Genomic DNA, 11449 nt, shown 5'->3' on the forward strand with positions numbered 1-11449 from the left:
TTAGGCAGATCTAATACATTCTATAAATTTTACAGGTGTTCCTCTCCTGCCTAAGATCGAATCCCAAACTCTTGTGTGATAACCTCACTGAATTATTTTAAAAGAATAACTGGCTCTTGAGGGTGGGGTGTTGCCTACCAAATTACTTTGATCAGTCCACATAATTAGGCTTTTCCCCTTGAGGCCCCTGACCAATCTATGGTTTTAACGATCCACACAAGCACGCGTGCACTTGTCTGTGTGAGTGTTCATATAAAGTATATACACACGTGTTTGTCTGAAGAAGGGCCATATAAAGGTCACATAGCTGTCAGAAGCCTTTTCAGCTCATTAGCTGAGTTTCTGGAGGTTTCTCAGCCTTGTGGTTCAGCTTTCCCTCTGCCAAGTGGGGATGTGTTTCAGTTTCCTATTTCAATGAAGGTTTAGAAGGATTGCTGTGATACCACTTTCCTGAATGAAAAATGTCACTTGACCACAGGGAATAACTTTGAGGAAACTAAAGGCTGGAAGTTGAGAGCTAATATCTCAAGGCAGTATTGTTAGCATGTAAGCCTTTATGTTGATCAAAAACAAACCTATTCAAAGCTTAATCAAAATATGAAATAGAGGGGACTTCCCTGGTGGCACAGTGGTTAAGAATCCACCTGCAGGGCTTCCCTGGTGGCGCAGTGGTTGAGAATCTGCCTGCCAATGCAGGGGACACAGGTTCGAGCCCTGGTCCAGGAAGATCCCACATGCCACGGAGCAACTAGGCCCGTGAGCCACAATTACTGAGCCTGCACGTCTGGAGCTTGTGCTCCGCAACAAGAGAGGCCGCGATGGTGAGAGGCCCGCGCACCGCGATGAAGAGTGGTCCCTGCTCGCCGCAACTAGAGAAAGCCCTCGCACAGAAACGAAGACCCAACACAGCCAAAAATAAATAAATAAATAAAAAAAAAAAAAAAAAAAAAGAATCCACCTGCCAATGCAGAGGACATGGGTTCGATCCCTGGTTCGGGAAGATTCCACGTGCCACAGAGCAACTAAGCCCGTGCACCACAACTACTGAGCCTGCGCCCTAGAGCCCCTGATCCGCAACAAGAGAAGCCACCGCAATGAGAAGCCCACGCACCGCAACGAAGAGTAGCCCCCGCTCAAGAAAGCCCGCGCGTAGCAATGAAGGCCCAATGCAGCCAAAAAATTTAAAAATAAATAAAATAAAATAAAAAGTGACATAAATATATATATAAACCTTGCAGTGACACTTCTTTGGTTGAAGGCTCATAATTGCTTTAAAAAAAACTTTTTCTTTTTTGAATTTCCAGTAGTTATTACCACAATTTCAAAGACAGCAAAGGCTACAGACTCTGAATCTGGGGAAAGAGTATTGAAGTGGACAAGTGTTGAGTCAATTAATGGGGCTCCCAGCCATGGGGCTGCAGTGTCTTCTCTGCCTCCGTGTGGGAGTTCCCTGGCCTACGGACAAGAATTGGTCCTTCGGGGGATTCCCTCGTGGCTCAGTGGTTAAGAATCCGCCTGCCAATCCAGAGGACATGGGTTCGAGCCCTGGTCCGGGAAGATCCCACATGCCACGGAGCAACTAAGCCCATGTGCCACAACTACTGAGCCTGTGCTCTAGAGCCCGCAAGCCACAACTACCGAGCCCACGTGCCACAGCTACTGAAGCCCACGCGCCTGGAGCTTGTGCTCCGCAACAAGAGAAGCCACCACAGTGAGAAGCCTGCGCACAGCAACGAAGAGTGGCCCCCGCTCACTGCAACTAGAGGAAGCCCGTGCAGCAACGAAGACCCAATGCAGCCAAAAATAAATAAAATTAATTAATTTAAAGAATTGGTCCTTCGCGCAGACATAGAGAGTGGATTTGAGGACACAGGGAGGGGGAAGGGTAAGCTGGGACGAAGTGAGAGAGTGGCATGGACATATATACACTACCCAATGTAAAATAGATAGCTAGTGGGAAGCAGCCGCATAGCACAGGGAGATCAGCTCGGTGCTTTGTGACCACTTAGAGGGGTGGGATAGGGAGGGTGGGAGTGAGGCTCAAGAGGGAGAGGATATGGGGATATATGCATACAGACAGCTGATTCACTTTGTTGTACAGCAGAAATTAACACAACATTGTAAAGCAATTATACTCCAATAAAGATATTTAAAAAAAAAAGAATTGGTCATTTGGCTGCCCAAAAAACGTTTGCCCTTTAGGAATATGTTCAGGTTCACTCAGCCCTAGGCAGGGAGAGAAGAATGCTGCAAAAGACTTTTGAAGAATTTTGCAAAAGACTGCAAAACTTAGTGACTTTGAATTACAACAGTGTATTTGCTCACAATCCTGTAGGTAGGCAATTTGAGCTGGGATCAGCTGGTGGTTCCACTCTTGGATTTCTCTCTGCTCAATCATGTGGCTACAGTCAACTGAAGGATCGTCTGGGCTGGAAGTTCCAATGGCCTTGCTCACATGTCTGGCAGTTGGTGCCACTGTCAGTGGGGGTGCTTTGGTTCTCTTTCACACTACCTCTCATCCTCCAGACCAGCTTCCTTGCATGGAGGGCTCAGGGCAGCACTGTACTAGGGCCCAGGCAGAGGCTGCAAGGTCTCTTGAGGCCTAGGCTCTAGATTTCACATAATGGGAGTTCTGTTGCATTCTGTTGGCCAAAGCAAGTCACAAGGCCAGCCCAGATTCAAGTGGTGAGGAAATAGACTCCACCTCTGGATGGCGAGCTGCAAAGTCACCTTGCCAGGGGACTTGACTACAGACAGGGGAGGAATGTTTGTGGCCATCTGTATTAATCTGCTCGGGCTATCCTAATGGAGTACCACGGACTATTTGGCTTAAACAACAGAAATGTATTTTTTCAGTTGAGGTTGGAAGTCCAAGATTAAGATGTTGGTAGGTTTGGTTCCTGAGGCCTCTCTCCTTGGTTTAAAGATAGCTGCCTCCTCACTGTGTCCTCATGCGGACTTTACTCTGTGGGCATGCATCTCTGGTGTCTCTTCCTCTTCTTATAAAAACACCAGTTCTATTGGATTAGGGTCCATCCTTATGACCTCATTTAACCTTAATTACCTCCTTAAAGGCCCCATCTCCAGATACAGTCACACTAGGGGTTAGGACTTCAATATGTGAATTTTGGAGGGACACAATTGGGTCCATAACATCATCTTTGCAAACAATCTACCCAATGCATTTAGTTATAAACCAATTATAAGATATTTTACTCCATTTACTTGTTTTGATTTCAGTACAAAGTTTATTTCTTTTGGGAGAATATATCTTTGGGATGAGGATCAGAAGCTGTCTAGCCACTAACTGCACTGTAGCCTGGCATCTACTTTTACCCTTTGTGAAATCCAAACCACTAGGACCTTCAGGGATATCACAAGCAGGTATTCAGAGCTTTGGGGAGGGAGGAGAGATTCTGTTTGGTAACTGGCCTCACTCATTGCCGAATACCCGGCACTGCTATAATTATTTTATAATCAAAATTTTACATAAGGAGTTCATCTGTCTTTGATAAGACTGTTACTAATTATCAGGGAAAAAAAGCTTTGAAAGGATGAATATATTTCTCTTTTTTTTTTTTTTAATTTTATTTATTTATTTATTTATTTTTGGCTGCGTTGGGTCTCCGTCGCTGCACACGGGCGTTCCCCAGCTGCGGCGAGCGGGGGCCACTCTCCGTTGCGGTGCGCGGGCTTCTCATTGCGGTGGCTACTCTTGTTGTGGAGCACGGGCTCTAGTCGCGCGGGCTTCAGTAGTTGTGACATGTGGGCTCAGTAGTTGTGGCTCGCAGGCTCTAGAGCGCAGGCTCAGTAGTTGTGGCACACGGGCTCAGCCGCTCCGCGGCATGTGGGATCCTCCCGGACCAGGGCTCGAACCCGTGTCCCCCGCACCGACACGCGGACTCCCAACCACTGTGCCACCAAGGAAGCCCTATTTCTCTTTTTTTAATCCCTGCTCCCCAGAATATCCTGGGCCTGCATCTTGCTGCCCCATTCCATTGTGTAGCTTCCCCCCACCCCCAGCTGCCTAAATACTCTTAAACATTGACAAAATACCTTTCAGTTATAAATCAAAGAAAATCAAAAAGTTTCATTTCTTTAAAAGATTTTGTGGGGGGCTTCCCTGGTGGCGCAGTGGTTAGGAATCCACCTGTCAATGCCGGGGACGTGTATTCGAGCCCTGGTCTGGGAAGATCCCACATGCTGTAGAGCAACTAAGCCCGAGCACCACAACTACTGAGCCTGCGCTCTAGAGCCTGCAAGTCACAACTACTGAAGCCCGCAAGCAGCAATGAAGACCCAACGCAGCCAAAAATAAATAAATAAATAAATAAAATTTAAAAAAAGATTTTGTGGGAACTTCCCTGGCGGTCCAGTAAAGACTCTGCGCTTCCACTGCAGGGGGGTACAGGTTCGATCCCTGGTCGGGGAACTAAGATCCCGAATGACGTGCACAGCGGCCAAAAAAAAAAAATTTTACTTTGATTTCAAAAGACCATTGTTGGCAACAAAGAAGTTTTTACTTTATTTTTTTTTTTTAAGATTTATTTTTGGCTGCATCGGGTCTTAGTTGTGGCATGCGGGCTCTTCATGGTGGTGCGCGGGCTTCTTTCTAGTTGTGGCGTGAGGATTTTCTCTTCTCTAGTTGTGGCGCGCAGGCTCCAGGGCACGTGGGCTCTGTAGTTTGCAGCACGCGGGCTGTCGTCCAGGCGCTCGAGCTCAGTAGTTGTGGCGCGCGGGCTTAGTTGCCCCACGGCATGTGGGATCTTAGTTCCCTGACCAGGGATGGAACCTGCGTCCCCTGCACTGTAAGGCGGATTCTTTACCACTGGACCACCAGGGAAGTCCCTCAAAGAAGTTTTTAAAGCTTCCTGTCCAACTTGCAGCACTCACACAAGGTATGCTAACACTATGCATATGTACATCTTTATCACCCAATTTTCTGAAAGCTCTAGTGATTATAAGATTATAGACACACACAGTGGGTTCTCCCATAATTGCCAAACTTAGCAGCTTAAAAAAACCCAAAACTCTTTTTCTCTTCAAGTTGCCTGTAATCAAGGTATAAACAAGTTGATGATGATGAAATCTGTATAATTTAAAGGGCTCCAGACATACAGTGCAAGCTATATTTTTGGAGGTTTTTTTAAAAAAGCATTTTATTTTATTCAGATAGGCTCATCCTTTTATTCATAAGCTAAAGATCTTCTTCTGTTCCCCTCTGTCTTCTTTCATTGTATCACTTCGGGGTATATTTCTGTAATAGAGACTATATAGCTTATTGGGTTATACCATACTATAACCATTAGGGCAAGATCCCAAACAAAAACAATTCACCCCTCTCTATCTATGGCCCCTGAGTGGAGATACTAAATTGAAGTATGTATGTTACAAATCCAGCCACCATCAGAAAGAAACATTCAGTAATGACCAAGGGCCCACACTTTAACCAACCCTTTTATTTGTTCTACCCAGCACCCCAAGTGCCCATATACACACTTAAAATAACAATCTTCCTAGGATCAGAGCTGATACAAAGGCCAGCTTGTGTTTTCAGCAGTGAAGGCAGTGCTGGGCATAGACTTGGAGTTTCCAAGCGAATTAAGGGAAATTTGTCCTATTTGGTGAAAGCAGGGGACTCAGGGATCAGTCTTCCTAAAATTGGGGGCACTGTGTTAAATTATCAGCAGTCCCCTCCAGGGAATTCCCCGGCGGTCCAATGGTTAGGACTCCACACTTTCACTGCTGATGGCCCGGGTTCAATCCCTGGTCGGGCACTAAGATCCCACAAGTGCCGCAGCACGGCAAAAAAAAAAAAAAATTAAAAAGAAAACCAGAAAACAGTCCCCTCCCTTTCAGCATGTGACTGACTCAGGGCAGTGAACAGGGGCCCCACTGCTCCATCTATATCATCTATATCTCTATCCCTATGAATCATGTATTTACTCATATTTATATTTTTTTATAATGCATGTAATCTATATTTATATTTTAATTTACATATATAATGTAAAAGTTGCAGACTTTAAAATCGGTAACTGGCTATATCGCCTATGATGTATATTAAATAACACATGTCAATCATAGCAATCCTGTCCCATCTGAGCAGGCCTAATGCTCCAAAACCATCACTTTGCACATTGAATACTGGGTAAAATGTTTATTCTCTTAAACACGTTTTGTCAAAGGCCTCGCCAGTTACGGCTTTTAACTGCTGTAAGCTTTGTACCTGTTTTGTCAGTAAAATTAATAATTTTAATACATCGTATTTGAAGACCACAAGATGTTCACTCTGTGATTTACGGTCTTAGGAGAGCCAGACACCCCACCGTGCCCGTCCTACTGCAGCAGGATTTAATTTTATTAAAGTAACTTCTGAGGGGCTTCCCTGGTGGCACAGTGGTTAAGAATCCGCCTGCCAATGCAGGGGATACGGGTTTGAGCCCTGGTCCGGGAAGATCCCACATACGACAGAGCAACTAAGCCCGTGAGCCACAACTACTGAGCCTGTGAGCCACAACTACTGAGCCCGTGAGCCACAACTACTGAGCCCGTGAGCCACAACTACTGAGCCCGTGAGCCACAACTACTGAGCCAGTGCACCTAGAGACCATGCTCCACAATAAGAGAAGCCACCGCAATGAGAAGCCCATGCACTGCAACGAAGAGTAGCTCACTGCAACTAGAGAAAGCCTGCACGCCGCAACAAAGACCCAATGCAGCCGAAAATAAATAAATAAAATAAATTTATTAAAAAATTTAAAAAAATAAAAATTTTTCATTAAAAAAAATAAGGTAACTTTTGAGAGTTTTCCTAAAACCCTAACTCAAAGAACGCTTTTTATTTTGAGTAAACTATAGAGTAAATGAACGAAGAACCACTGGGCACGGGCATGAAAACCCTAGTGGGTGAGTTACAGAGTTTACGATTGTAACGCCCAGGGCACCAGGCGCCACGCCCTGATGTGTGATCTTAGTAAACCCCAGCAGTAAACTCCACCTTCTGCCCCTCCTACACTTGAACAATCTGAACCTCTGAGGCTGTATTCAAACCCACCACCCGAAATCCCCAAAGTCCGGCTTAAGTGGCCTGGCACACTGGTCTGGCATCTACTGCGCATGCCTCGAACCCATGACCAATGGGAGCCCGGAGCAAGGGAGCGGAGGCGGGACTATGTTATTCTCCGAACTCGCGTAGCTTCAAAGAACAGCGAGGACGAGAACTCGGTCATCGACCAATCAGAGGCCACGGCGGTCCCCTGCTCTCCCCGCCTGTGAGCCAATTGCCGGCTCCGGTGCGTCGCGAGCTGCTTCGAAATTAAGGAATCAAGGGGGTGGTGAAAGTGGTTAAGATGGCAGATGTGAGAAGGCTGAGGGCGAGACCAGAGAGTGAGGCTCGCCCGAAGCGGGCGGGAATCAGGAGGACAGGATGGGGATCTTGGGACAAGCAGGATTGCGACACTCCCCTCTCCATTAGGGAATGAGGCAGCCGTCGTATCCCTCCCCCACAAACAAAATGATATGTTGCAAGATGGCCACCCCCTCCGCAGTGGTATGATCCTGGGCGACAGCTCCATTTTGCGTTCCTCCCCACGCCCGCAGTGGTCCATTCCAGACTGCAGCGTTAACGCTCTTGGGCTCACACAGTCAAGGGAGTGGGCGGCCCTTGGGACCCACTGACCGGAAAGTTGAAACTCTTAGAGTCACACACACTCGGGTGTGTATCCTTCTGGTGTCACAGACTGGGAAGTAGACACTTGGGGTCACAGATCGGGGTAGGAGGTAGGGAGTACACATTTAGGGAAAGCTGGTGGTGACTTTGAGGTTGTGGGCAGTGTAGGGACCAGGAGGGGACCTTTAGCACCCCGGCTGGTCCGAGGTTAGCAGCACAAACCTAGAAGGGAAGGAGAGAGCTGGCTGGCACAGTGTTTTCCCGTGCAGGTGGGAGGAGTAGGGCAGGAAACATGTGGTGGGTTAGACCTCCGAGGTTGGCAGGGAGGTCTCCAGGAACATGTCACGGCCCTGGAAGAGTCTAGCTGGGCCCACACAATGGATCTCTGAGATGGACTTTGCAGCAAGGAAAAGTAGAGAAAGGGCAGTGGAAAGGTGGCCATGTTTGGTCTCTGACCATCCACCAATGGTGGTGGGACCTGAACGTCTGATGCAGGAGGGTGAGGAGAGGATTGGTGCAGGAGTGGGGAGAATGCTAGGCTGAGGGAAGGGTAGTTATTTCATCCAAGTTACTCAGCTATTCCATGAAAACAAACAACAATGCAAGATTATAACATGTTAAGCTCTGCCCTCATCACATGAATTATCTCATTTAATCTTCCCAATAGTCACTACTATTATTATCTCCACTTTATGGGTGAGAGAACTGAGGCACTGAGGGGTTACCAGACTTTAAACAGCTGGTAAGTGCCAGAGCCAGAGCAAGGCTGTAGGGCTCCAGAATCTGGAATTCTATCCACTGAGCAATTCTTATCTGTACAGTCGTCTCTGCTTTTCTGTGCACACCCTGTCCTCACTCCATCCTGACCAGGACTAGAAATCAGCCCCTCTCCTGAGGGGCCCTAAAGCACCCATTTGCCCGTAGCATCAGTGAACAGTGTAGACATCTCTGTGGGAGGGGCTGGCCCCTGCACACTCTGAGCTGTTTTTCTTCCCTCTTTCCCCATGCAGGGAGGTGAAGAGAGGACAGGGGAGCCCAGTGGGAAGAGGGCAGTAAATCACAGCATAGATATCTAGACCGTACAATGATTATTCAACAAATATTGATTGAGCTTTTGCATTCAGGGTCTTATGCTAGGTGGTGGGGATATGGCAATGAACAAGACAGACGAGGGTCCGGTTCCTGCCTGCCCTGGGAGTGTGTTTGGGGAATTCCTGGTAGGCAGACTTTGGTTATCACAATGATGGGGGTGCTTTGGCATTGAATAGGCAGGGGCCTGAGATGCTGGGGGACAGCTCCACACCACCAAGACTCGTAACATCCATGATTGTCATTCCTGGATGGTAAAAAGAGGCCTCCCAAAATGTTTCTTATGAAAAGGAAGCATTGGGTCCAAGGGTTGGGAACTGCTGTTTCCTTAGACCTGTCCCCAGGAAGCACCCCTCAGTCAGGGGTAGGGAGGACCACGAAGGGCAGGAAGGTAAGGGGAGGAGAAGGATGGCATGGCAAAGGAAATTTTGCCACCTTGGCCTCAGTTTGGCCTTTGAGGACAGCGGTAGTGAAACAGGAGGGAAAGGGGCAGGACACAACTTTTAAAAGAATGGCGTAGCCATAGGACATGACAAAAACTGACTAGAACCGACTAGGTCCAAGATGGTGGAAGATTCAACTTCCAGTAGACCTTGAGCCTCATTATACGCTCATTGTAATACGTTAGCATACACTAAATGACACACCCATCAGCGCCATGACAGTTCCAAAGCCAACCATAAAAGGTTAAAAATGGGTGGTGGCCCAATTCCTGGAAATCCCCGCCCCTTCCCCCAAACAGTTGGAATAATCCTCCCACTCATTAGCCTATGAAATTACCCAGCCCATAAAAACTAACCACGCTGTATTTCGGGGCCTCTCGCCTTCTGAGATGGCCCACACTCTGTCTGTGGAGTGCTTCTCCTAAGGCCATTCCTGCCTTTTGAGACGGACCGCATTCTGTCTATGGAATGTGTTTCTCTCTAAATAAATCCGCTTCTTACCTATCACTTTGTCTCTCACTGAATTCTTTCTGTAAGGAGACATCAAGAACCTGAGCTTCATTAAGTTCTGAGACCAGGTGTGTGATCTCAATTAAAAGACAGTGGGTTCAAGTCCCAATCTGGGTTTTGGCTGGGTTCGAGTCCCAGCCTGTGGGTTCAAGTCCCAATCTCAGTTGTGCGTGATTTCAGCAGGACCCTGCCCATTCCTATATCTCCTCCGTGGGTTCAGTCGCGTGGCAGTGACTGGGGTGTAGAAGACGCTCCCATGTCTTATAACCGACAATGTCTTATTACCTACTCAGGACTTGAGGCATGGCAGTCAGAATCTTGTAAGCAATATCCCCTCAAAATAAAGCAAAATAAGCACAAGATATAAACAGGAAATGACTCTTTGTCTGGTGATCCCTGGGGGTTGGCAGAGAGAGGTGATGGGGGAGCATCAGGTGGGTGTAAGTTATTAGGCATATCCTGGTTCTTGGGGGTTCCTGGGTATTCACTGGATTACTAAGAAGTACGTTAAAACTTCTGCTCCCCTCTGTGGTGGGCTGACTTGTAAGTATTCAATCCACTCCCCTGCTGAGAACAACCGGAAAAGCTAGATTAGGGTTTTTGTTCTTTTTTAATCTATTTGAAGGCCCAGGAGAGCAAATTACCTTTGAGGTCATCACCTCACCAAATACTATCATCCAGTACAGAAAAGCAAGAGTTGATGGGAACAAATAAAAGTAAAATAAACCAGCTCCAAATTATTAGTGCAGGTCACCAGAGCAATTCAATAATCTGAATAAGATGAAAAATGATTGTAAAATGATGAATAAATCACTGTTTTCCAGGGTGGGGAAACTCATTCTATTAGGGACTAAAATAATAAAAATCTACTTTAGGTTTTTCATTTGGAGAAAAATATAAGTTTTAAACCTGTCTGCTCCTTAGAAGTAAGAACAGGAAATATACAACTTTTAAATGTTAATTTACAAAATAACCAGCAAATGTAGCAGATGTTTAAAGCCTCCTGATGTAGACTTAAAGGAGACAGATCTAGGAGCGGAGAAAGAAGGAGAACTAAAGACAGAAAAGGAGCAGAAGAATTTTATCTCAGGCCCCATGTGGCATTTAACAGTTTAGGAACCATTTCTCACATAACTGGCCTCAGCTCCACCACTCACAAGCTGTGTGACCTCGGGCAAGTTAGCTAAGCTTCTCTGGGCCTCAGCTTCCCTATCAGTAAAATGTAGATAGCTGGAGTGCTTACCTCAGGGGGTCGTCTGTGCCCATGAAATGAGTACATAAGTGTGAGGCACTTAGAAAAAGATCAGAAAACACTAAATCAAATTAGACATTAATCCCTCATTCATTCCTTCAAGAAACATTTATTGAGTGTCTAGTTTGTGCCAGCTACTGGAGAGATGCCTGGCACACAGTGAGAGTTCAATGAACAGTGTCAACATGAATGAATGCAGTGGCTTCCTAAGGAAAAAGCAGGACCTTGCCCTAATGAACAGGCTGGAAGGGGCTCCAGGCCGGGAGGTATGAAATCACCCGGTAAGTTGGGGGCACCATTCGCTGAGTTGTGAGCAGAGAAAGGAGGGAGGGAGGTTGGAATTGCCACACCAGAAGGGGCCTTGAGCCTAGGCTTAGGAGAGAAGCTTGGCACCTGCAGGTGTGGGAGCCATACAGGTTTCCAGGTAGGACTGTGGGTCCTGCCTTGAGATGTGCTGTTTCCCTTCAGGTACCTGGGAGTGCC

The sequence above is a fragment of the Balaenoptera musculus genome, chromosome X (genome assembly GCF_009873245.2).
Source record: "Balaenoptera musculus isolate JJ_BM4_2016_0621 chromosome X, mBalMus1.pri.v3, whole genome shotgun sequence".
Taxonomy (NCBI): domain Eukaryota; kingdom Metazoa; phylum Chordata; class Mammalia; order Artiodactyla; family Balaenopteridae; genus Balaenoptera; species Balaenoptera musculus.